Source organism: Macaca fascicularis, chromosome 3 (assembly GCF_037993035.2).
Source record: "Macaca fascicularis isolate 582-1 chromosome 3, T2T-MFA8v1.1".
Classification (NCBI taxonomy): domain Eukaryota; kingdom Metazoa; phylum Chordata; class Mammalia; order Primates; family Cercopithecidae; genus Macaca; species Macaca fascicularis.
The window spans coordinates 57044910-57068319 of NC_088377.1; the positions used below are offsets into that span (position 1 = coordinate 57044910).

The window sequence follows — 23410 nt, forward strand, 5'->3', positions numbered from 1 at the left end:
GACTCAGAACAGACAGTAGCCCAAGAAGACCACATGCCTCCCTCCTGGCCACATGAACTACATGAAGCAGTCTCCTTCTGTTCAGCCAAGAGTCCATGCCATCTCAGTGCTTGTTTTCCTTCCTGTCCTGGCTCTGTGCAGATAGAGCAGCCTGTGTCTTCTCCTTCCAGCCACACAGAGTGCCGGTAACCTCTCACAGGATGTTGCCGTGTGCCTCCATTTACACTGCCTCTTCTTCCTGGATGCTTTCCTCTGTCCCCTGCAATCACATGAAACTTACTTCTTGTGTTACTGCTTAATGACAGCTTAACTTCCGTCTCTCCACCCCCTCCTGCTCAATTCTAGGTTCGAGTATGTGCCTTTACTAAGTCCTCCCATAATGCCTAAGCAGGTCTCTATCGCAGTCCACACATTGTTTCCTATGTGTGTCTGTTTCTTCCATTAGACTATAATTTCCTTGAGGACTGGTCTTGTGCCTCACTCATCTTTGTGAGTACAGTGCCATGCATATAGTAGATGCTACTTAATAAAGGTGGGCATGTATGGGTGAATATTCCCAGTGTTTCAGGATGTTTTTTCTTTCTCCTCTGGCTTTTCTGTTCTCTGCTCACCTGGAATGAGAGTGGATGAAATAATACAGACAGGAAACCAGGAAGCAGAAGAGAATCCCAGCCACCTACCTACACTTCCCCTTCTTAGATGCCCTGCAACAGAGATCTGTCCTCGGGACTCCACCTCATCTTTGCCAGCGGTGTGCAGCTGGCTTCCTAAAATCCACCCAGAATAGGGGTTAGCTTGTCAGAAAAATACAAATGGGATGTCTTCTGCAGGGCTTTGCACAGTCCCCTCAGCTCCCACACTTCTGTGTCAGGGAGGGGATGCAGGGACACATATCCTTCCACCCTCTGGGAGTCATGTACTCTATGGCTCCAGGAGATGACACCCTGGCCTAGAGGACTGTACCCTTAAACCACTCTCTGCTTTGCTGGCTTATGTCATCCTCCTGCTCCTTTGGGTAGAAGTTCTTATCAACAAATTGTCACCAGTAATAGGCTTGAGTAGGCACTAAATATGAAACATGAATAATGACATGAGCCAGCAGAGCAGAGAGTGGTTTAAGAGTGGTTTAAGGGTGAAAGGGAAGGGAAATGAAAACCTTGGAGGATTTCAGATTCACTCACTCTTCTTTACCTTATAGCCTGTGCTGCAAAGGCAGAGTAAAGAAACTTCTGTTCTGCCTCCTTGCATCCCCACCACAATAGGCTGTAAGCAGGAGCTACCCCATGTTTTAATATAAAGAAACTGAGGCCCCAAAAGTTAAAAATAACTTTATAGTACCAGCTAGCCATTGGCAAAATAAGATTATACATTCAGATTTGTCCAATTGCTTCCCCGTTTAAATGAGACCACAGATTAAAATTATTATTTTCAATTAAGAATTAATACATAAAAGAAATGTCTGAAAAGAGGATCTGATATGTGTCTAACTACCTTTAAATCTCCTTGAGATAAATTATCAGATGTTGTTTCTACTGAGCCACCCCCATCACCAGTTTCTCACAATTCAGTGCTCAGCAGGCAGCAACTGCTTAAGAATTCCAGCTAAGTGGTAGTGAACTACTGAGATTTCATCACAGAGCACGGTGAACCCTTTTCTAGGGTCTAAATATGTGCTCTATATTTGTCGTGAAGGGCCAAAGAAATGAAGAAAATAAAGAACAATGTTAGTCTTAAGAACTTTTTAAAATAACAACAATGACTGAGTTACTAAGGTCAAGAACTATTCTAATGCTTTTATACTCATCTCATCTAACTGCTCCAAACCCCATATGAAGTCGATACTACTACCATCATGACCCATTTTACAGATGAACAAACTGAGTCTTGAAGAGGCTAAGTAACTTGCCAAAGCACATCCCAGACTTACAGGCAGTCTGGCTCAGAGACCTCTGCTCACAGACACTTCTCTTCCTGGGTCTAATTCAAGAGGGGTGACGTGCGAGTTAGAGCAGCCTGTGGGCTTAGTGATTCTGCTGCTTGGTGCACAGCAAGACAGACCATAATCAGCACTTGGATAATAGAATTTTTATAAGTGATTAAAGTAAAAGCCAGGATTTAGAGATTGAGAGTTGATTGTTAAAGGATAAATGATATTTGGAACATCTTACTGGATTTGATTAAAGTGAAATTCAAAAACCATCACAAAGATGATTATGTACCAGTGGTACTTGAAGGACTTTTTTTGTGGTTTAAGTCATTGGCACTCCAATGCTTGAAATCTCTGTGCTCAAAACCAGAATGTAATTGATCCTTAGAAAATCAGAGGTTAGCGCCTTCTTTGGCAAGCTACTTCTGAGCTTTGTTACGCTGTAACATAATCATCCTTTGAAGACTGAGATCTGGTTTTCTGGGGTTTTTTTTGTTTTTGTTTTTGTTTTTTCTTCACATGGTGCCTGGTATCTTCTCTTGAACATAATAGATACTTTGACATGAGTGGACAAACCGAAGTCATTTTATATTGCTTTAGGGGCTCTGAATTTAAGAGAGTTGATTTCTGAAGGAAACATAATAGCAATGATTGCTTAAACACAAAAATCTCATTTCTCTTCTTAATCAGCTGGACGTCAATATCCAGGTTCCAGTCCAAGTGTCACACTGTGCCTCTATAAAGTTAATCTTTTCTGGAAGGGAAACCAAATATGAAAGAGTATCAAGAACTGAGACAGAGTGTTGGAACACCCTGCATGTCCTCTGTTGGCCACTACAAAAGGTTAAACAACAGGAGGGGCTGGATTAGGGTCTGTGTTTGGAAGTGCATTTGAGGCAAGCTTGACAGTTAAGCTCATGGCCAGTACTACATGCCACAGCAAGAGGACAATGAGAGATTTAAAAGTGTGAGCAGGCTGTGGCCAAATGCTGGAATTCATGGGCTAAGTAGATGAAGAGTTGGATGGAGTTAACTAGTAAACAAGTTTCATGGTCCTTAAAGAGACCTATTTTTTTTTTTATGATATGAATGTAAGATGTACAACATAATGTTTTGATTTCGTACAATTAGTAAAATAGTGATAGTTTGATATTTCATATATATACCAAAATGGTTAATCTGGGTATATTATTTCCTTCTCATGCTGCTAATAAAGAAATACCCAAGACTGGGTAATTTATAAAGAAAAAGAGGTTTAATGGACTGAGTTGCACATGGCTGGGGAGGCCTCACAATCATGGCAGAAGGCAAAGGAGGAGCAAAAGTATGTCTTACATGGTGGCAGGCAGGGGACCTTGTGCAGGGGAACCCCCCTTTATAAAACCATCAGCTCTCCTGAGACTTATTCACTGTCATGAGAACAGCACAGGAAAAACCCACCCTCATGATTCAGTTACCTCCCATCCGGTCCCTCCCATGACACTTGGGGATTATGGAAGCTACAGTTCAGGATGAAATTTGGGTGGGGACCCAGCCAAACCATATCAACAGGGAAGCAATTTAATGTATCTGTCACCTTCCGTATTTACCCTTTGTATGTGGTAAGAACCCCTAACATCTACTCTCCTGGCAAATTTTCAGTCTACAATATTATTAACTAGAGTCCTCCTGCTGTACATTAGATCTCTAGATTTAGCTGCAAGTTTCTACTCTTTGACCTATATCTGCCCATTTCCTCCTCCTCCCTACCCCTGGTAACCGCCGCTGTGCTTTTTGTTTCTATATCTTTGACTGTTGTTTTTTAGATGCCGTATATAAGTGAGATCATGCAGTACTTTTCTTTCTGGATCTGGCTTATTTCACTTATCATTGTGTTCTCTATGTTGTTGCAAAGGACAGGATTTCCTTCTTTTTTTTTTTTTTTTTTTTTTTTTTTTTAAGATGGAGTCCCGTTCTGTCGCCCAGGCTGGAGGGCAGTGGCACAGTCTCGGCTCACTGCAGCCTGCACCTTCCAGGCTCAAGCAATTCTCCTGCCTCAGCCTCCCGAGTAGCTGGGATTACAGGCACGTGCCACCATGCCCGGCTAATTTTTGTATTTTAGTAGAGATGGAGTTTCACCATGTAGGCCAGGCTGGTCTCAAACTCCTGACCTCTGGTGATCCACCTGCCTCGGCCTCCCAAGGTGCTGGGATTATAGGCATAAGGCACCATGCCCGGCTGATTTCCTTCTTTTTTAAGGAGATGTATATGTGTGTGCACACACTACAGCACATTATCACATTTCCTTTATCCATTCATCCATTGATGGACACTTAAGTTGATTTCCTATCTTCGTTATTGTGAATAGTGCTGCAGTGAACATGGGGGTGCAGGTATCTCTTCAAGATGTAAATTTCATTTTCTTTGGAGGAATTGCTGTATTATATGGTATTCTATTTTTAAATTTTGGTGGGGCCTTCATACTGGTTTTCATAATAGCTATACCAACTTACGTTCCTCCTAACAGTATACAAGGTACCTTTTTCTCCACAACCTTACCAGATAAGTGTTGACTTTTTTTTTCTTTCGTTTTGTGTTTGTTTGTTTGTTTTTTGGTACGAAATCTTGCTCTGTCACCCAGGCTGGCGTGCAGTGGCATGATCTCAGCTCACTGCAACCTCCGCCTCCCAGGTTCAAGTGATTCTTGTGCCTCTGCCTCCCACGTAACTGGGATTACAGGTGCCTGCTACCACACCCGTCTAATTTTTGTATTTTTAGTAGAGACAGGGGTTTCACCATGTTGGCCAGGCTGGTCTCGAACTCCTGACCTCAGGTGATCCACCTGTCTCGGCCTCCCAAATGCTGGGATTACAGGCATGAGCTACTGGGCCCAGCCTTGACCATTATTTTTAATAGCTAACAATTACTGAGCATTTACCATTTGTATGAGTCTAAGCACTTTATAAATATTTAATCTTCATAACAATCTGTGACATAGATACTACTGTTAATCCCATCACACGTACTAAAAAACTGAGGCACAAGGAGTTTAAAGAACTTGCTCAAAGTGTCACAATTAGTAAGTTGTGAAGCCAGCCAGAACACATGCTCTTAACCCCTGCACTGTTCTGCCAACTCTTTGAAGTGGTTTGTTTCAGTTGTCAGGTTTTGTTTGCTATCTCTGAAAATCCTTACTCTTACAGTGTCAGCCAGACACCTACATTGATCACATGGCCTAACTTGCCTCTCTCAGCACAGTCGCTTTTTAATCTTTGGCTGCAATCCTTTTTTTCCTAGACTGTAAACTCCCTGAGGGTAGAAAGTCTGTCCCATTCATTGTGCCCATTTTAGTGAATGTTGAAAGGGAGCCTCGGGAGGGATTATCTAGATGCCTGTGGATCTAGATTATTCATCATCCACTGGGATCTTTATTGGTGTTCCTTGTCCCCAAGGAGGGAGTCGGCAACAACAGAAGGCAGCAGAGATCTCAACAGTGTTCATCAAACACATGTTGAGTGCCTACGTCGTTCTTGGCCTGCACCTATGAGATAAACAGAACAGACATTATCTTCTGTGCCTTCTCAGAACTTAAGGTACAGCAAAGAAACAAACGAGATAAGCGCAAGTGTGATACATGCTGTTAAAAAAAAAGCGAAGAGGCTGAGGTAGAGAATAATGGAGGTAGGGTTGGGTAGGACCTACTTTAGGTAGGTAGGCATGGGAAATTCCTCCTTGAAGAAGTGACATTCTAAGCGAAGATTTGACCAACCAGAATGGCATAGCTGAGAATGAGAAGACTGCTGGGGAAGCTCTTGTTGGCAAAGAAAACAGCATATGCACAAGCCCTGAGGTTGGAAAAGCTTTGTTTAATCTGTTTAATAGTGAAATTCAGTGACACTCATTAGTTACCTCTTCACACATTCCTGCCAAACACTTGTCCCTGAGTCTGTTCTTTTTTATTAGTGGTTCCTAATCCAGTTTTCAAAGCTGCTCAATATTCGTAGAGCTTTTGACCAATTGCTCTGGAAACAGAGGCAGTTCCACCATAGCCAACAGAGTTTGGAACGTAAATTGTCCGTTTATATCCCCATTTGTATCTTAAGCTTAGCTTGCATAGGACTCAGCAAAGCAATATGTCAAATTCCTTATATTTGTTGTATCTCTTTTTTCACTGACTCAAAGCATGAAAAATTTGAAATTAATAAAATAATTTTTTAGATGATCAGAGATTCTTTTTTCTAAAATTTTCTAAATACTATGGTCGTGTCCCTTAACCACAGGCATGGTGGTTTCACTGCATTTTACTCAAGAGAAGCTTGCTTACAAATATCACACAGGAGAGGTACCTTCCTAGCCTCCTGCAGGAGGGTGGCTGACCCAGGGAACCTCCAGGCAAGCAGGACATATGCCAAGTATCCTATGTGTGGACAGTGTCTAACTTGATCCGATCTTTCTCCTTCCCCATGTTTTAGTTTAAGTCCCCTGAAAGCTCCCATTACCCACCGTTCATAAAGGGTCTGTAAATTATTTAAGAGAAGGAAACACAGCCTTTATCCCATCGGATTTTTCCTCTCAATCACTTGAGTCTTTTCTCTGAGCACACACACATGGCCCAGACTCATTGTCAGGGGAGATGTAATGCCAGCATCTGGTGTTAATATCTATTGTTGACATTTTGGGAATGAGAACATGAGCTATTAGGGAAGATGTTTGCTTGTACCTAATTAATGTCCCGTTGTATCCTCTCTTGTTGTCAGCTCTGCCTCGCCATCCTGCCTTGGCATTTTCTTTTACTGGCTAACTTTAAAAGTTAATTATTTCTCTGTTGAATGTTAAATGCCACTGGTTTTTAATGCCGTTCCTTGGTGTGAGTTATTAGTTATCAAAAATCAAAATGATCTGTGCAATTATCAGCTCTTTACCTAAAGCCACTGTTCTTGCTAATCACATAAAGTGTGATGTCTGGCAACATGGATCTTTCTAGCAGATGTAAGTTTCTCACTCAGTACATTCCTGTCCCTGTCTAGCTTTCCTTGTGTAGAGCAGATACAAAGTCCTGGTACATCATCTAATGGAAACAATTACTGACAGGGCCAAGTCTTCAAGGCCCATTTTGCTTGAATCTCAAATCACTATTAAAATTCATTTGGCAACTCCAGTAAGTACAGAGAGTAATGAGGAACCTCAAACAGAATATTTCCTAATAGCTTTCATAAAACATGTCTTGGTAGGAGATCACAACTCTTTCTTTACTTGAGATTGGTTTATAAAAATAATAGTACAAGTTCCAGCTAACAGTTACTAAGTGCATACTCTGTGCCAGGCTTTGTCATTCACTTTTGGCATGGATTATCTTAATCCTCTCAACAATCCGGTGAGGTAAAGTCTTATTATTATTCCCAACTTAAAGATGAGCAATTTGAAGACTAAAAACTTGAGTAATTAATGTACCATCACATGGCTGGTAAGTCGTGGGCCAGGATCCCCAGCCAGCAGTCACTGCAGAGCTGCACCGTCCCAGGCAGTGACTGTGACTCACACGTGGCTACTGAGCACTTGAAATGGGGTGAGTCCAAATGAGATGGGCCGTAAGTGTAAAACATACGCCCTGTTCGTGAGTCCAAATGAGATGGGCCGTAAGTGTAAAACATACGCCCTGTTCCTAAGCCTTAGTCAATAAAATAGGGTAAAATGTCTCATTAAGAATGTGTTCATACCAATTACATGTTGAAGTGATAATATTTTGGATGCATTGAGTTACAGGAAATATATTATTAAAATTTACTTTTTGTTTCTTTTTCACTTCTTTAATGTGGCTACTAGAAAATTTTAAATTTCCTGTACTGCTTGCCTTATATTTCTGTTAGAAAGGGCTGCTATATATATATGTGTGTGTGTGTGTGTGTGTGTGTGTGTGTGTGTGTGTGTACACACGGAGAGAGAGATTTCTGGAGTTTTTTCTTGTCTGGTGAGTTTCCAATCCTAAACTATTGAGGAATAGGCACAAATTTCTGACCCTTCCTCCCCCTTCTGGTTGTTTCACTTCCAGAAATCCAACAGAAAGTACAAATTTTTACATCTGAGTCTCTACCAAGAGCCCATCTGTTGGCTCTTCTCAAGTATGGAAAGATAAAACACTGACATGCCAGGCATTAACGAGATCAAAAACAGGGCTAATGACAGAAATGTGGCTGCTGTTAAAGTGTCTCCAGAGGATAATCGGGGAGGACTTTTTGTTCTCCTTACAGCGACCCCCTCAAATGTCTTCAGAGAGTGCCTCTCAGTTCCAGTTCCTGAGGTCCTCCTCTGCCTTCCCTTCCAATCCCTGTCCACCACTTTCCTGGTCCACCTCCCTCTCTCTCTCCTGGACGCCCATCTCTTGGGTGTCTGTGCAGCGGAGGCGGCCCCTCTGTTAAGCACTTCTGACACGAGGCAGGTCTTTTTTCCCTGCCAGTGAGAGCAGAGTGTATAATGGTGTTGCCTTCCACCGGGGATCTTTGAGAAGCTTTATGGCTCTAGCAGGCATGGGGGAACCAATCACAGGCACTGCAGCTGATATATGACACTAATATAGGGTTCACTTTTATTCTCAACCTAAAAAAAGATAGATTGTTCCAAGTTTAGACAGGCTGTAAAATCATGTGCTTCTGGAACCATGCTGCCTTACCCCCGGGACCACTGTAATTGCTTTACATCTGTACAAAGGTTCCTTGTAATGGGGCTTTCTGCCTTCATTTGTCTTCTTTTCAGCCTCTTAGTAAAGACCTTAATTGGTCTTAGTGGGGCTTTTTTCAGTTAGTGCAACTGTACCTTTAGGGCTGAACAAGTACCAGACACTACCTGCGGGGAGAAGTGGGGAGATGGGAAAGACATCAATACTCCTTTACCTTTAACAGTTTAATTAATGTGTTCAGAACAAGGAGCGGTTTGAAGAAATTTTGGCTCCTCTGGGACCCTGCTATAGATCAGACAAAACTAGGGTTAGGTGGAATTTTCTAGATTTCTTTCCTGCTTCAGTCTCTGTGAACACTCATTAGCCTCATAATTGTCTCACAGTAAACTGCTGTATCAAGTTTCAGTCTGTCTCTTTGGAGGATCAAGTTGCTTTACATCAATAGACTGAAGTACTAGGGGATGTGTGTGAAGGGAAGTAGCCTCTAATTTCTGTTTCTTAGCTACTAATTATTTAATAATACATTTTATTGCCTATTAAAATGTGGCATAACTTGCTTGTCAGCAAAACTAGATGGAACCTAATCATTTGAGGAGAAGGATAATTGGCACTTGTACAGATGGCTTTTATTGCCAGTCGGGTTTGTTATTGCAGATAGAATTCCTTGCCAGGTTTCTTGGTTCTGTTTGTGGGCTGGTCAGTGTTGTGAGGGGGTTACTTACTGTATTACAACCCAGGCGGTTAAATGTGGTATTATTGCAAATGCAGTGTGTACTCAGTTATAGATCATAAAGGCTTCTGCTGTGTAGGTACTTTTTTCCTTCTCCTCCCCTCTTCTCCCCACCCCTGGTTTTAAAGGACCCTAGTGAGTTTTGTACCACACTGAAAATTACCTTATGTGCTGGAAAATGCATCAGTGGAGACTTTGTTTAAACAAAGGGCGTTTTTATGATGGATAGAAGTGGCCAAAACTTCTGGATTTCCATCTAGTAAAAATTTGTGTAGGAAAATTGGACCAGTCCCAGTTCCTTAGTAGAATTTCACGAAGGTTTTCCTGTTGCTTCAAAATGACCCCTTGAGGAATGTTGTATAAATTCCAGAAAATTGCTCCCAGTGTTTCCTGGAGCACATTAAAAAATAAAGGAGACACATTGTGTGTGGGATAGTTTGGTAGCAGAATTAGTTCACTGGGTAGAACAGAGGGGATCCCAGGTAGTTGGGCTCTAAGTGGGAAGCGTTGGCCAACATTTGTAACTGGTGGCAGATTTGGCAGACACTTGGGTAAGGAACATTTTGGTGGTATTGAAGTAGGCAGGAGCAAACCGCACAGGGGAAGAATGCTTCACACCGCCAGGCTTTGTGGCCCAGAGCCTAGCATTCTTATCCCCAGGTGCCCGGCTCCTCTTAAGCTTGCTTTCTACTCAGATATGGCCCAGTTTCACTGGCAGCCGCCTCCCTTATTTGTTGAAAGTATGGCTTATGTTCTGACCCAAGAGAGCCATTTAAAACCTATAATGATGTCCATCTTTGTATGTTTTCTGGGTTCCATCTTCCCATCTATTACTACTTTGTAATTGTTCTTATGTCTCATAGTTGAACTCCTGAGGTCTCATTGTGCCAGAACAACATGTCTCCATCTGTCTGGCAACTCTCTTGGCAACTGCATTCCTCTTCCCTTGAAAGAGGTGCACACTCTTGACCCTTCCCTTCCAAAAGCCTCAGTGAAGACCTATGTGTTTTACCTGTAAACGCACACAGTCTTTTTAAGTGTTGAAGGAGATGTCTAGGCTTGATACTTTAGAAAATCAATATGAAGTAAGCTTGATGTCGGTAGCTTTGTTTCTTAGGGGATGAACTTGGGAATTACTGCAATTTAACACTTATAATAAATGTGTTAAAATAGGGAAGAAAGCCAATTCTGAGGTTTTGTATGTTATATGAAGGGTGCGTGTTATGCATCGTCATTAAATTTTCTTGAGCAAAAGCTACTAGCAAGTGGAAACCAATTTAAAAGGTGTATATTGGAACCGGAACATGTAGCCAGAAACTGGTTTGGGAGGTGCAAATCCTTTAAACCACTGAGAGCATGGAGGTTGGTGATGACCTAGAATATCTGTAACCTTAGTGGTCACAGTCCATAGCCCACTCTGGATGATGTGGGCTATGGATGAGCAGGTGGGTGGGTATGTGTTGGGGACATGATTTTGGACAAGGTTACATCTATTGATTTATTTGTCTCCTGTAGTTGACTCTTCTGAGTTTATTTGGAAATCACCAGTTACGCCAATAGTATTTTCTTATCAGCCCTCACCCTGGTAACTTTTCTCTTGTTGGTCTAGATGGACAGACCCAAATGGAGGGAAAGAGTTTTAACAGTATGCCATTCTTTATTAAATGAAGCACCATTAAAACCACTTCCATCCCTAAGTTTCCTTTTTCCAGGCCCACACCTCACATTTGCAAGGCAAGCATACACATGGAGGCTCAGTTTACTTCTCTTCACTTCTCTTTGCAGGACCGTGAGGAGCTTTGCTCCTCACCTCACTCACCCCACACATCCAAGCTCCACCCATACTTTTTACCCTCACCAGCCCAGTAAACAACTGCCTGTTTACCACCCTCAGGTCTATAGGTGTGTGCACCAACAGCATGGTCTGCCCTTGAGAGGATGGCTTCCAGGATAGAAACCTACCTATGCAGGTCCTAGAAGGAGCTTAGGCCATCTAGGAAGAGGAGTCCTGTGTCCTTGGTGTGCACCACATGGTCCTAAAGGGGAATGTGCCAGCTAGGTGGGCCCATCCCCACATCTTCATGGATTCTTGCCCCATGTGGAAGGACACAGCTGGAGGGGCCAAAAAGGATCCCCTTATGCATGGTCTCAAAGCAGGGGCTGGATCTAACCTGTATTGCCTCTGCCTTTTCATTTCATTCTTCATAACCTCACACTTCATGTCCTGCAAAAATAAAATGAAGTAAAATTGATCCAGCTCTCCTTCAGAAAAGCTAAATGATGAGCTAGTTAACTCATCAGTGTCTGCGGACACAAGATGTGAAGGCTTAGTCTTTAGATTCAATACTTGAAAGTCAGCTGGGGTCTTGTGCAAAAGATGTGATGCATTTTGTATAATAAATCTGTTTTTTCCATTAGCATTTAAAGTATAGCATACTGCTAACCAGACACAAGGAATGCTCTGCTATACAGTGAAAGAACCATGTAAGGAAAATTGCAGCTGAAGGACCAAATTAGGAATGTTTTCAATTTCAAGAGTCCAGAGAAGAAATAAAGCATTATATTGACATAGTTTGAACAAAGTAAAGGACTTTGAAGCTTGCTAACATTTTTAAATACACCTTTGTTAAACCTCTTTAAAGAATGACAATAATTGCATTTTTGTTGATAGTATGTCTAATGTCCAAAGGGTTGCTGTAATTTATTGTCCCTTCAAATTTGAATATGGTTCGTAGGCTTCTGTCTTAGTCCATGTCATGTTGCCATAACAGAATACCTGACACTGGGTAATTTATAAAGAAAAGAGGTTATTTAATACAAGGTTCTGCAGGCTAGGAAGTTCATGGGGCATGGCACTGGCATCTGCTTGGTTTCTGCTGAGGGCCACATGCTGGTCAAAACATGGCAGAGAAGGTCAAAGGGGAAATAGACACTTGTGAAGAAATGAAACCCAAGGGGCACCCTTGCTTTATCTCAACCTGCTCTTAAGGAATCTAATCCAGTCCCTGGAGAGTGAGAATAAGGAGAGTGTTAATCTATTCTTGAGGGATCTGCTTCCAGGACCCAAAAACCTCCCATTAGACCCCATCTCCCAACACTGTCACACTGGGGATTAAATTTCCACATGAGTTTTGGTGGAGACAAACCACATCCAAAACGCAGCAGTTTCTAAAATGAAGTTAAGGGGACACAAACTGTATCCAGAAGCCAATGTAGTATGTTTTCTCTATTGTGCTGCTACCCAAATTTTAACAATGAGAATTCTGACTTTGATGTGGCAGTGATAGTCCTTAAAGTATTTGAAGGTCTTTGTCAGTTGCCACTTACTTTTGTGTAGGGGGAGCACATGCTTTTATGATTTTGATCTTCTTTCAAAAATATGTAGGTTAATTATTCTGTCATCTTTATCTGACAGACAATGGTTAATATTGTTTATTGTGTAAATGAGACACTTTCAAAGAATGCTAATACTGGCTTTGAAAGGAGAAAATAAGCAAGTATCTTTAAAAAAAAAAAAAGTCTCACTCTGTCACCCAGGCTGGAGTGCAGTGGTGCAATCATAACTCACTGCAGCCTCAACCTACTGGGCTCAGGCAGTCCTCTCACTTCAGCCTCCTGAGTAGCTGGGACTATGTGCATCCACCATGCCCAGCTAAGTTTTAAAATTTTTTTCTAGAGGTGGGGATCTCATTGGGATATAGAAACCCCTAGTATTGTCCAGGCTGGTCTCAAACTCCTGGCCTCAAGTGATCCGTGGTCTCCCAAAGTGCTGGGACTAAAGGTGTGAGCCACTGAGCTCGGCCTAAGCAAGTATCTTAAAATGGGTCCTTGTTAGTCAGCTTTTTTCATTATCTCAAGAGGAGAGTATTAGGAGAGCACATTTTCAGACACACTAGAAAACTACAATAATACCTGTGAAAGGTGTATGACGCCTGGCCCATGGTGGCCTTCTCATTCACCTGACTCAAAATTGGGCAGCGAGACTGATTGTACATAATCTTAGATCTTCTAAATGACTTTCTGCTCTCTTTTCCTTACACCACTGACTTCTCTTCTCTGGCACCCTTGCTCGTGAGATAAAACAGGGAACGGAGCCAGGACCATTGAGCTGCCATGTGGAGTGCTGCATCTCCCTGAAGGCTGACCGTGAGCTGTGTTCATGAAGGACTCATTGTCACATTCTACCCAGAGGCCTCTAAGCTGCTCTTTTCTGGAGTTTCAGCCTCATTCTTAGGACGTGCTGTGAATGTGCTCTCCAAAATGATTCCACACACAAAAATCCTCTCTCTATAAGCCCTACCAGCATTAACCAGAGTCCTCCTGGTATTTCTTCTCATCTCTACCTGGGTAAAAAAGCGAGTATGTAGCAGATTTGTTTAAAAGGGTCCTCAGCTACACCCAGCCTCCCAAACAAAAATTGATTTTTGGAAAATTAAGTCAGATAATGACGACAGAGCAAAGTATTTTGCTCGTGTTTTTTGGCTCAGTATTCATTGGTCATTATGCCTTAGCCTCCTTTTCTTCAAGCACTTGTTGTGATCTGTGGGCCTGTGCTTATGTTCATGACTATTTTCCAGAGCATTGCTGGGCTGCTTAACTTTGGATGCTCCAGTCTAAATAATGACTAGGTTCCTAAGATGCCCTCACACTTCCTAGAAGAATCTGCCACCCTTTGAATTCTCTAGCAGCGCCCCAAAAGTGCTAAATTATACAGTCCAAGGAGGACAGTAATCCACCAAAGAAACAAGGGTAGGATGAATACAAAGGGAGAAAGGTGTTCAACTGAGCCAATTCAGGGAGTAACACATGCTACTTGGTTGAACTGATTTTTCATATGGCTAGGTGGCTGGGTTCTGCCTGTGACTTGTTCAACTCTGCAAGCTACTAAATAGAATAAAACTTGCTGAAATCACAGAACTTCAAGAAGATAAATTTTAGGTATATGTATATGTATATAAGCATATATTCATATACATACCCATGCTCTCACACACTCATACACAAACTTAAAGAATTCTAGTTTAGCGTAGACTTAACCCTTTGACAGTTAAAAGGGAGAAGTTAGAGTCTACAAAGTGATTATTATGTAAACCCAACAGGGCCTTTCCTGGAAATACCACAAAAAATTTCTTACAATTGAAAAGATGACAAATGCTGATTTATGCAGAACTCGGGACTTCATTGCTAGAGCACTGTCACTTACTACTTCCATCAGCAGGAATGGTTCCTCTTAACATTAGATTGGGTGTTTACACGGATGACAGTTAGGACTGGTGAAATAGTTCAAATAAAACAAGAACCAGACCGGCATGGGAAGTGAACCTAGTTAGTTCCCAAATACTAAATACCTGTCTTCCCTCCCTTGTCTCTCTCCTCCTCCCTTCCTTTCTCCACTTTGTTTCTCACTTCACTCCCTTTCCAGACTGTCCTTCCCTGTCAGGGAAGACTGAATAGAGATTGAACCACACAATACATTGAGATTCTGCATCAAAGAAGACATTCAAATCCTGAAATACTATAGTAGGATCTGGTTTTCAAATGTTTCTTTCCCGGGAAAGTGAAACATTCCTTGCAGTCTTACAAAATAAGTATGTTCACTGATACTTCAAGCAGGAGAAATTCATTTTAAGCAGTTGGAGTATTTATATGTGACAGGATAGTAGTTCCTCCTTCTTTCCCCCATCCCTCCCTCCCTTCCTCCCTTCCTCTCTTCCTTCCTCCCTCCCTTTCTCTCCCCTCTTCGATTTTACTTTTTAATCAGAAAGTTCTTTTTAAAGGAAGAGAAATATCAACATTGTACTTCTAACATTCCAAATGCTTCATGTAGTTCCTTGTTTTATTGCTTTAAACATTTTTTCAACAGATACTTAAGGACATTTTTCAGGAGCTGTGCAAGGCATGAAAACCTGGAGATACATAAGCTGCAGTGGTGAACATGGAGGCGTCCAAAGTAGGCGGGAGAGAGGCAGGTACTCCTCTGTAAGAGACAGGGTGTTAAAGAAAGATAAATTATCTCAATAACTCTGAGATGACATCAGCCCCACTTAGAACTAAAGGCACAGAAGTCTTTGTGATACATATTTTCTCAATCTTTCCATCTGTGTGTGTGTGTATAATTTTTTTGTTAATACACAGACGGTAATCTAATGAGCTGCATTTATTCCTCCTGATATTTGTAAGTACAGTGTATCTTTTCATTGTATTAACTATTGTTCTACCTCTGTTTGGATCCATTCTGTGGGTTTAAAATAATGTAGATAACCAGTCACTAACGGCTGGACATTTAGGATTTATCTGGTTTGTCATCTGAGTGTTTATTAGATGACTATTGGATTTCCTTAGACATATTCTTGGAAATAGAATTGCTATATCAAAAAGTATGGAAAATCTGAAGCTACTGATAGTCTTATTTTTACTTGCTCTAAAATAAGTATTAATTTCTTAGAAAGAATTATTTATTTAAATTAAGATATTTATGCAGATGAAATACCCAAATATTCTGGTTTGCTGTTTATTTTTCTCCCATAACTCTACAGGTATTTATATAATTAATTATACTTTTCAAGTTTTTCACCCCTATGTTCCACATATATTGCTACCCACATACTCCATACTGTATTCTTTTATGCTTCTCTGAATTCTGTGCTTTAAAAAAAATCAAAGCAAACTAAAAACGAAACAGTTCAGCTCAAATGACATTTGTTCCTGAAAACCCAAGTCTCTCAACTTCTTTGAACTGCTCTGTCTATGGACTCATATAGTCCTGTAGCCTATTTATCTCATTTGTTAATTAGCTAGCTAGCTTTTAGGCTATGTTTTATTACTAGAATCCTGTTTCTTTTAGTAGATTGCAAACTACTCGGAGCTAGAGACTAGCCATGTGTTATTTTGTGTACACAGCTAGCAGAGCACCTTACACATCATAGGAATGGGGTCTGTTTTAGTGATTAATCTGTTCTGTTTTTACTTCAGCAGGGTTTGTGGAAGGGCATGGCCAAGTTGATGGTAATCATATGCCTTCAAATATCACATTGACGATTGTCACGTTGACATGGAAGGATGGGAGACTGGCTTACTAAAAAAGCATTCTAGTTGTCTAGATTAGAAAAAAATGCATTTAGTTTTTCAACTGTCTAGCACCTAGTAGGTAGTCAGTAAATAGAAGCTTAAAAAAAAAATTAGGCCAGACGCAGTGGTTCACGCCTGTAATCCCAGCATTTTGGGAGGCCAAGGCGGGCAGATCACGAGGTCAGGAGATTGAGAACATCCTGGCCAACATGGTGAAACCCCGTCTCTACTAAAAATACAAAAAAAATTAGTTGGGCATGGTGGTGCGTGCCTGTTGTCCCAGCTACTCAGGAGGCTGAGGCAGGAGAATCGCTTGAACCTGGGAGGCAGAGGTTGTGGTGAGCCAAGATCGCACCACTGCACTCCAGCCTGGTGACAGAGCAAAATTCCGTCTCAAAAAAATAAAAATAAAAAATAAATAAATATTAAAAAGGGCTCAAAAGTTCTTTTAAATCAATATTTTAATTTAAATAAATTTATTAACTTATTTTTTACTCCATTTCCTTGTCTAGGAAAGGTAGATCAGACTCATTTATAAAGAGCTCTTTCTGACTGAAAACATTTAGTTAACACTCTCTGGTCATGGGCATTCACCAATTAGAGACAGAAGCAGAACCAGTTGTGTAAACACTGACCAATGTGTTAAATGTAATTTTAAGGAAATAAAATATTTTTTATTTATGGATAAGTCTTGATACTAAAATGCTAAAAACTTTTCAGTTATCTGGCTGGCACATATCTCTCAGCAGTGATACTGTTGTAGGTAAAGTTGGCATGCTACTTCCTTTTTTATCAGGTGCAGTCGCTCAGTTTATACATCCTGTGTAAATGTAGAAAGGTACTGGGAAAGCCTATTAACAAAAGGATTAGTAGGAATTTTAAAAATTAACTGTGACCAAAATTCTTTCTGCTCTAAGACATCATCTCTGCAGAAAAGATACTTGGTGAAGGAATAATTGGTTCAGATTTTCTCCCCTAGTATCTTTACTATCTGCCCTGAATTTCCCTCTTTACTCTTCAAAAGAGAGGGTCAGTTCCATCAGCAACCAGGATACAAATATTCTCATTTCCCATTAGGTCATAGCATTTAGAATAATGTTCATTTTGATATTTTTAAATATTTTGTGGTTTCATGAGGAAACAATACATGTGGTCAAGCATTCCCTTATTAAGGGAAATAAAGCTCAAGCTCAGAACAAATGGAGAAACTTGTCCGTACATTTGCATGTGACATGTGTGGTATAGACCAGAAGTTTAAAGAATATTATATTCCAATGACACATATAAAGCACCTTCAATTGACAGATAGCTTAAATGATATTTTTTAAAGGCTAGAAGTTCATAGACTCCTTCCATTCGTGTCTGACATCAGCAAGCTCTTAATAATGCAGTGTGTACTTATTTATTGATCAGACCATTTAAGTAGTAAGACATGAGAAAGTGGACACTATTATCTGGTAATTGACCATATTGGAGAGTTAAGTGTTCTGACAAGGAACTAAGTGTGTTTAACCTTCAGATAAGATCAATTTTAAGATAATACCTACTTTAGTAATGAACCAAAGCTGTTAAGAAAACTTTGTACTTCTAAAGCAATGCTGTTTTGATGACAACTATCAGTATTAATGATCAGATTTGTTCCTGACCAGATTGGTCTCCCAGGGCAACCTGCAAAGGAATTACTAACTTTTATCCTTTATTTACCATAAAAGCTCAAATGGAAGGAGACGGTGGGAAGTAGCACTGCCCAAAGAGTCATTCACTGGTTTGGGAGACATCTTTTCGTTACCTACCATAAGGCAGTCACCATGCTGGGGCTTCCATGTTTAGTAACATATCTGACTTCAAGAAACTTATGTTTCAGTAAAATGGTTTTCCAAGTGTATTTTATATGTTATATCTCTAAAACCAAAGCTTATGTTAGTCCTTCATTTATTAAAGAGAGAGAGAGAGAAGAAGTTCTCCTGTATTTGCCTCTGAGTCCTTTCCCTGTGACCTAATTGAACACCACTTGAAACCTCCTTCTCTTAGGGACAGATCCATAAGCAAATATCACAACACATTATAAGTTATATACTACAAACATGAACAAAATTGACAAGAGAACACAAAGAAGGATGTAGCTAAAGCTGCTGTGAGTTTAGGAAAGGCTTCCTAGACGAAGCAATGTTGAACTCTTGTCTTGTTGGATGAGTAGAGCTCCCCAGAGAGAGAGAAAGTGGAGGCAGTGTGAGCAAAGCAGGTGAAGTCTATGGTATGTTTGTGAAACTAGGTAGCCCTATTTATATGTCTGGAATAGAGGCTTTTGAAAAGAAATAGTGAGAGAGAAAGCAGGAAAGTAGGTTGGGCCCCAAATGCTGCAGAGGTTTTTAAGCGGAAGACTAAAAATCAGATTTGGATATCAGTGAGGTGATGCTGATAACCTCTGGGAAATCACAGGAGCTTCTTAAGAGGAGAGTTGATATTCACCAAGGGCAGCAGTAGTGATATTTGAGAGGAAGGAATGTTCCAGAGATATTTTGGAGGTGATAGTGGATAGATCTAAGTGACTGACCAAGTGTGGAGAACGGAGAAACAAATGAGGAGAGGAGGTAAAGCTGATTCTGAGATACCTAACCCCAAAGACTGCATAGGAGAGTATGTCCGATACAGGGGGAGGATTGAGTTGAAGATGAGAATGAGGAAGAATCAGTTCATTTTGGAGATGTTGAGTTTGAGGTACCTGTGGAACATCCAGGTGGAGAACTTTGGCTAACAAAGTTTGGGTCCTGAAGATAAAGGTTAGGATTAGAAATACTGATTTATGAGCTGAGTCGCTCACACCTGTAATCCCAGCACTTGGGTGGCTGAGACGGGCAGATCACTTAAGGCCAGGAGTTTTAGACCAGCCTTGCCAACATTTGCGGAACCCCCTCTCTACTAAAAATATAAAGATTAGCCAGACGTGGTCTACTCCGGGGGCTGAGGCACGAGAATCAGTTGCACCCAGGAGGCACAGGTTGCAGTGAACCAAGATGGCGCCACTGCACTCCAGCTTGGGCAACAGAGTGAGACTCGGTTCCAAAAAAAAAAGGCGGAGTGGGGGGGCCAGGCGTGGTGGCTCACGTCTATAATCCCAACTCTTTGGGAGACCGAGGCAGGCAGATCATGAGGTCAGGAGATCGAAACCATTCTGGCTAACATGGTGAAACCCCATCTCTACTAAAAATACAAAAAATTAGCCGGGCTTGGTGGCGGGCGCCTGTAGTCCCAGCTACTCGGGAGGCTGAGACAGGAGAATGGCGTAAACCCGGGAGGCAGAGCTTGCAGTGAGCCGAGATCGCGCCGCTGCACTCCGGCCTGGGCGACAGAGCAAGACTCTGTCTCAAAAAAAAAAAAAAAAAAATAGAAATACTGATTTTTGAAATCATTGATGAAGAACGTAGTTTTGGGAATGTTCACTAATGATGGCCAGAAGAGGAATATTCGTCAAAGGAAGCAGTCAGAGGTATTATTTGATATCTTGGAAGGAGTCGTTTTGCAAAAGAAGAGAGTTCTCAGAAAGTGCAGATAGCAATTTCTGATACCATAGAGAGGATAGAAAGACAGACTTTGCTAGCTATTATAGAAGGCCACTGACCTTTAGCAACAACTCTTTCAGCAGATGCTGAGAGTAGAGACTGGGTTAGAATCATTCGAAAAGAATAAAATAAAGAAATGGAGACAATGAATATGTGTGTATTCAATGTTTAGGGTAATGAGAAATGAAGAAGAACCCTGGCTGAAAAGAGAAGCAAAGTGGAAGAGTGGGTGTGTGTATGAGGGTGAATTGAATATGTATGTAGGCTGGGACACCTGTATGTCTCTGGGATAGTAAGGGCTTCGGAATCAGACTGCAGAAGATCAAATCTCAGGCCAACTATTTAATAGATACGGACCTTGATCAAGTTCTTCTGTGAGCCTCAGGTTCCTCATGTATAAAATGAGATTACTACTACCCACCTCTTGGAGTTCTTTAAGGATTAAATGAAATTATGACATAGAAAACACCTAGAACTCAGAGGGCACTCAGTGTTAGTAGGATGTTTTTTGTTCGTTCATTCTTGTAAGGAAGGGAGATTTCCCAAGAGAGGGAAAGGATGATGCCTATGACCTCAGAGAAAACAGACGAGTAGACATGGGATTTGGGTTAGAGGTAGAGGAGTAGTTTCAAAGTGAAATTGGACATATTTTCCTGGGTAATGGAAGGGAAGGACAGTGATAAAATGAGGCATTGGGCAGGATAATTTAGGATATGTTGCAGTAACAAGTAGCCCTAACTCTAAGTCTGTTAATGCAACAGAGGTTCTCTGTTCATATTGTATGGCCGACATTAATTAGGAAAAGGTTTCTGTTTTATCTCTGCCCCTCAGAGACACAGCCTGGTGGGAGCTCCATCTCAGTATTTGCCTCTGCAGTCATCACAGAGCAGTCACATGGCTACCTCTGACCTCAGGAGGCCAAGAAAGTGCCTGAAATTGGGGAAGCACAGGAAATGTTTGGTGATCAATGCTCAAGACCAGAACAATGAGTAGAGCTATAGGTATAAGTAAATAGGGAAGGGACGGCAGTGGCTTCTCTTTTTCCCAGTGAAGGAGGCAGCACAAATATGATCCACCAAGAGCAGCACGAGGGGTCTTACAAGAGTGGTAAATGTTTGGAACAGTTGTTTGTTAAAATAATTAAACGGGAACACAGCAGCAAAGGAAAAGGAAGTTGTTCTGGTTAAATATTTATCATTAGGGCTCCATGCAGAATGAAATGGTAATACAGCTGTGATTCAGTTTCTTAGTTCAGCTTAAAATTAGAAGCTGCCCATCAATAATTTTCCCAAGGGAGCGATTTCTACTGTAACAGCACATAGCCTAGAGAAAAGGAAATGCACAAAGAACAGGCTTTCTTGGAATGGGAAGGGAAACCATTGCAGGGAGAGAATATGAGAGAGAAATTGATTGTACATCTATCCCTGGAAATAAAAGTGAGTTCCCTTTTATCAGTCAGTCTGTAAATACATCTGCTGCTGGCCTAGCACTTTGGCACTAGGTGTAATCAAGAGAAATTTAGGAATTTATTCTTGTTCTCAGAGAATGTATTGTTTGGTCAGAGGGGCAATAAAGCTCATTCTATGAGTTTGGGGTTTGTTCATATATGTCATTTATTGCCCTAATTGGTATAATTTTGGGGGAAGAGTTTCATGGAACAGATGAGATTAAACCTAGGCCTTGATGAATAGATTAACCTTGGAAGGTGTCAAAGGAAGGGAAGGAGGGCACCAGAGTGATGGTATCATTAAAGGGCCGATGGTGGGAGCGAAAATGGTTTCTGGGGAAGACAAGAAGGAGAGTGGCCAGAAAGAAGAGGAGATGATTAGATCAAGAAATTATGGGACATCAGGTTGAACTGACAGGTTGCAACCTTATTATAAGGAGTTGGTACAATATGGAAGGAAAGCAGGAATTAAAGTTGTTGCATGAGGAATGGCATTGTGACAAGGTACACTTGGTCAGTTGGGAAGAACATATAATGAGAAGGATTAGTTCAAAGACTTGATAAATAATCCAGGTATCTTCGCCTCATCCACTCCCCATAAGACTTGAATAACTTCCTGTTACCTTCAGCATAAAGTCCCTGTCTTTAATCTTGCTTGTCCATCCCCATTTTGAAGAGACTACCAGATATGCAAAGGGTACTAGGATAAGGAAGACTCGGATATGTTGGAACCAGGAGCAAGCCCATGGATGTACAATTAGAATCTAATGATGCTATCAACAGGCTTCGTTTAGGAGTGCAGCCTAGCACCTTGTAAGGGCTGTGACCAAGCCAGATGCAACCCTGCCCTAGTAGGATGTTGGAAGTTAGGTGGTCTTGCCAACACAGGCATCAAAGCAGAAACCTCTTTACTATTTTTTTAAAGAGCTTTATTGAGTTATAGTTCACATACCACACAACTCACCCACTTAAGGTGTACACTCCTATGTTTTTTAATATATGCACAGAGTTGTATACTCATCACCATAATCAATTTTTGAATGAATTTCATGATTCAAAAAAGAAACCCTGCACTCCTTATCCATACCTCCTTCCTTGCCCATTCCACTGCCCCAGCTCTCAGCCCTAAGTAACCAACCCTCTATTTTTCATCTCTATAGATTTTCCTATTCTGGGCATTTCATACAAATGGAATAATACAATATATGGTCCTTGCAGCTGACTTCTTTCATTATTTTTCACTTGTTTTAAAGGTTTATCCATGTTGTAGTATATGTCAGTACTTCATCTCTTTACATTGCCTCATAATATTACATTAAATTGATCCAGCACATTTTGTTTATCCATTCATTAATTGATAGACATTTAGATTGTTGCTACTTTTTGGCTGTGATGAAAAATGCTGTTATGATCATTCATGTGTAAGTTTCTTGTGGACATGTTTTCATTTCTCTTAGACATATACACACCTTATAGTGGAACTGCAGAGTCACTATCACTTAACCATTTGAGTAATTGCCAGACCATTTTCTGCAGTGCCCGCATTTTACATTTCCATCAGCAGTATATGAGTGTTCTAGTTTCTCCATATCCTTGCCAACACTTGTTGTCTTTTTTTTTTATTATAGCCATTCTTCTAGTGGGTGTGAAGTGGTATGTCATTGTGGTTTTAGTAGGCATTTCCATGATCAGAGGTTGTATTTTCAGAACTAAGGCATAAGCGAAAGCATGTTTCAGGGCTTTGACAGAAGACTGAGAAATAAATATTAAGAGATTAATTCACATAGGAGGATTTCAAGCAGTTAAAGGCTAAGAAGGAATTGGACACAGCCTTTTATAGTTTGTCCAGTCTGTGGTATTGTCATGTTCCATGGAAATGAATAACCAGAGGTTACTATTCTCATTCTGACTAATCATTCTCAGTCTTCCGCAGCACGAAGTTAGAGTCACCTGAAAAATAATTTTAAATATACCAGTGTTCAGACCCTATCCTTGGCCAATTGAATAAGAATGTTTGGGGATATAA

The 23410-nt window shown here is 41.0% G+C and overlaps 1 protein-coding gene across 20 annotated transcripts in view; it reads left to right on the top strand.

Annotated features, from left to right (window-relative positions):
• AUTS2 (activator of transcription and developmental regulator AUTS2) overlaps positions 1–23410 on the top strand; it is a 1209597-nt gene that overhangs the window by 760508 nt on the left and 425679 nt on the right. The window lies entirely within an intron of this gene.